Source organism: Schistocerca nitens, chromosome 8, assembly GCF_023898315.1.
Source record: "Schistocerca nitens isolate TAMUIC-IGC-003100 chromosome 8, iqSchNite1.1, whole genome shotgun sequence".
NCBI lineage: Eukaryota > Metazoa > Arthropoda > Insecta > Orthoptera > Acrididae > Schistocerca > Schistocerca nitens.
Genome location: NC_064621.1, coordinates 500,429,583 through 500,433,402, shown reverse-complemented (window position 1 = coordinate 500,433,402; position 3,820 = coordinate 500,429,583). Strand labels below are relative to the sequence as shown.

Sequence of the window (3,820 nt, the reverse complement as noted above, 5' to 3'; positions counted from 1 at the left end):
ATCCTTTCACCATGAAAGTTATTGTAGGGAAGAAAGTAACAAGAACAATTTTTTAATTACTCACTCACTAAGAACAGTTTTTTATTTATACGTATCATTCAGTTTTTGCAGTATTGTCCAAATATTTTTTTCTGTATGCCTTGAGTATATATACATAAAAAGCATTCAGTTTTACAGTATTGTCAAAATAATTTTTTTCTATATTCCTTGAATTTCGTCTTAATTGTATTCATAAATAAAGGTGCGACTACATACATAGGCATTCCTTCAGTATCCAGAGATACGTATTTTGGTGTGGATGATCATAGGTATTTATAGAAGTACACTATTCTAATTCATTTATATTCACACAATGACATGCTAACAGTCTATAACGTCACAATGTGCAGCTCTAATATAAGGACATCTGTAGTGCAGTCTGGCTGTCACAGTCAGTAAAGCATTGTACAGATTGTTTACATTCACCACTCTTGAATGTTCAATGTTCAAATATTCAAATGTGTGTGAAATCTTACGAGACTTAACTGCTAAGGTCATTAGTCCCTAAGCTTACACACTACTTAACCTAAATTATCCTAAGGACAAACACACACACCCATGCCCGAGGGAGGACTCGAACCTCCGCCGGGATCAGCCGCACAGTCCATGACTGCATCGCCTCAGACCGCTCGGCTAATTCCGCGCGGCAATGTTCATTGTATACGACTGCATCTTCAGATTTTAAGTCAAGCACTGCCTCTCCATACATATTGATGACTGACACCTCATCCTTCAACTTGAGATGGGTTGTATTCAGCTATCATCTTTCTGTCTCATGAATGCTGCACTCTACTAGCAAGACGATGAATATTCTCTATCTCAATTACCTCATCGATTTACTGTGAAGTGCTAGGCCTATATTAGTATGTTTAGATCGACTTGCAATCAAACTGTATGTATGGGTGAATAACAATATACTGCTAGCATTTAGCTGAGACTCGAGTTCTGGTAGATGCTGTGGTTATGCTACAACGTGGTCAAGTGACACCAGGTAGAAAGGTTGTGAAGTCATCCTGTAGGCAGCGACTGCTGCTGCTGTGGCTCAGGCAGGAACTCCTAAGTGTGCTCATCTGTAACTACAATAACACAGCCCTAGATATAACAAAACAAACAAAATTATAATAATAAGAGAAAGAAGGATGAAGTACATAATAATAGTCTTCTTGAAACTTCCTGGCAGATTAAAACTGTGTGCCCGACCGAGACTCGAACTCGGGACCTTTGCCTTTCGCGGGCAAGTGCTCTACCAACTGAGCTATCGAAGCACGACTCACGCCCGGCCCTCACAGCTTTACTTCTGCCAGTATCTCGTCTCCTACCTTCCAAACTTTACAGAAGCTCTCCTGCGAACCTTGCAGAACTAGCACTCCTGAAAGAAAGGATATTGCGGAGACATGGCTTAGCCACAGCCTGGGGGATGTTTCCTTTCTTTCAGGAGTGCTAGTTCTGCAAGGTTCGCAGGAGAGCTTCTGTAAAGTTTGGAAGGTAGGAGACGAGATACTGGCAGAAGTAAAGCTGTGAGGGCCGGGCGTGAGTCGTGCTTCGGTAGCTCAGTTGGTAGAGCACTTGCCCGCGAAAGGCAAAGGTCCCGAGTTCGAGTCTCGGTCGGGCACACAGTTTTAAAGTTTCATATCAGCGCACACTCCGCTGCAGAGTGAAAATCTCATTCTGGAATAGTCTTCTTCTTTCCAGTTGATCGCTGCTGCTGCTAGCAGCGCTTCATACTGGATGAAAGAACAAATGGTAAATGAAAGCACACACACAGTCAAACTACAAAAATTAAAATTGTTCCAAGGCGGGGGGGGGGGGGGCTGAGTTTCCATGCCATCGGTGCCCCAGGGCCTCCCCGCATTTTGTAAAATGCGTAACCTCATTGGCCACATGGTGAGGGGTGAGGAGGAGGAGGAGGAGGAGGAGGAGGTGGTGGGGAGGAAATTTCGGGAATGCTGATGCTGACGTTATACCCCCAGCGTTGGATGCTGGCATCAGCGATTCTGGGAGAGCTGATGCTGACGGCATCATTTCGAGGAATGCTGATGCTGAAGTCAGTGAAATTGCTGCCAGAACTTACACTGTTCCCCCACTAAAGAAGGCAGGTTAGAATTTTTTGCCGTGCCGAATTTGAAAGTGACTACATACGGTAACCCATCATAGTACGATCAAAATCTAGAAAGAGTGTGTGTGTGTGTGTGTGTGTGTGTGTGTGTGTGTGTGTGTGTGTGTTGGGGCTTACGGGCGCTCAACGTCGAGGTCATCAGCGCCATGACACACATGAAAAGAAAAGAATGTGGACAAATTTAGTAAAATGGAAGCATACACGCAAAGAATGTGGGAAAGATGAAAAATACTGTATAAGAAAATAAAATGTAAGGAAAACGAGAAAGGATCCCCAAGGATGCCAGAAAGAAAATATGAGCCAAATGGTCATGTGCCATCAAGAAATGTGTATTTCCACACCTCTATACATTTTCACCCATATAATTACAAATAAATTTTGTGGGTGAAAAAAATTCGTGATTGTATGAACAGTCAACGTCAAAAGTTCATTTCTGATACAAAGAAATGATAAGTATAAATGAACAAAATTTAAGAAAACTATATAATATGCCTTATAAAGGCGTTTGGTGGGCTAAGTTATGAAGGATATGAAAGACCTGCTATGGTTTAACAATCATGTGAAAAAGTCGTTCTTAAGGCCACAGACATAGATGTAGACAAAGCTAGTTGACAAACAGTAACTGAATGAAATCTAAATGCAGATAAGGAGGGTCATGCGTGTAGCGTTCAACGAACTCTATCTACTAGTCTGAGAAAAATCTTCAGAAGTCTTGTTCTTACTTTAAGTTAGGAAATGGGTCAAAGTATATATCCAGCTACTCGGTGACCATACTGACACCGAAAAAGACAAGGACGGAGGGCCGCACAAACACCAAAATGACAGGTTTCAAGTGATCACCGGATAGAAAGTCAATTAAAATCTATCAACAGAAGAAATCAGAAAAGATATGCAAGAATACATATACGATTCTACAAAGATTATGCTGAGGATGTAGCCCCGCTTCTAACAGCATCCTATCGTAGGTCGCTTGAAGAATGAATTCTTCCAAGTGTTTGGAAAAATGCCAGAGTGATTCTTGTTTCCAGGGACGGCCATTGACTGGTTGTACAGAGCTATAGGACTAACTGCTGGCGTCAGTCTGTTATAGTATTTCGGGATAGGTTTTAGCTCGACTGTTATGATATTTGTGTCCGTCTCCGCAGGTGTGGTCAGCGCGGCTGAATGCCACGCGAGGCATCCAGGTTCGGTTCCTGACACTACCAGGAATTTTTCCTTGGTGGGCGTGTTGGTACAGGGTGCACTCAGACTTGTGAGGTCAACAGAGAAGCAGTTCCAAGGTCAAGAAATCAGACAACTACCGGAAGAGCGGTGGGCCGACCGCATGCTTCTCTGTACCGCCTCCGATGATGCCATTGGCCGAGGATTACACGGCGGTCGGTAGGGCTCGATTGGCCCTTCTAGGACCAGAAAATTCTTGTGCAAAGGCACATAAATCGTAGACAGTAAATCTATTAACATATTAAAAAGTACTTAACAATAAGCGAAATAAGCGATGGCCTAGTATTGCTGTAAGCTACGGGCCTCGTATTTCTGTAAGCTTATGAAACGTCCCCTTTGAACAATTAGACAGGACTGTGCTTCTGACACACAATATTTTTAGCGCAACGCAATCTGACTTTAAATAATCTCTACAAGAGAATGGCCCTGACTAACATTAACCTG

General features: G+C 42.8%; 1 non-coding gene across 1 annotated transcript; it reads right to left on the bottom strand.

Moving 5' to 3' along the window:
- Window positions 1–1,230: 1,230 nt before the first annotated feature.
- Window positions 1,231–1,305, bottom strand: Trnas-cga (transfer RNA serine (anticodon CGA)). Its single transcript has one exon. It is a non-coding gene; the product is annotated as a tRNA-Ser (tRNA).
- Between the last annotated feature and the right edge of the window lie 2,515 nt (window positions 1,306–3,820).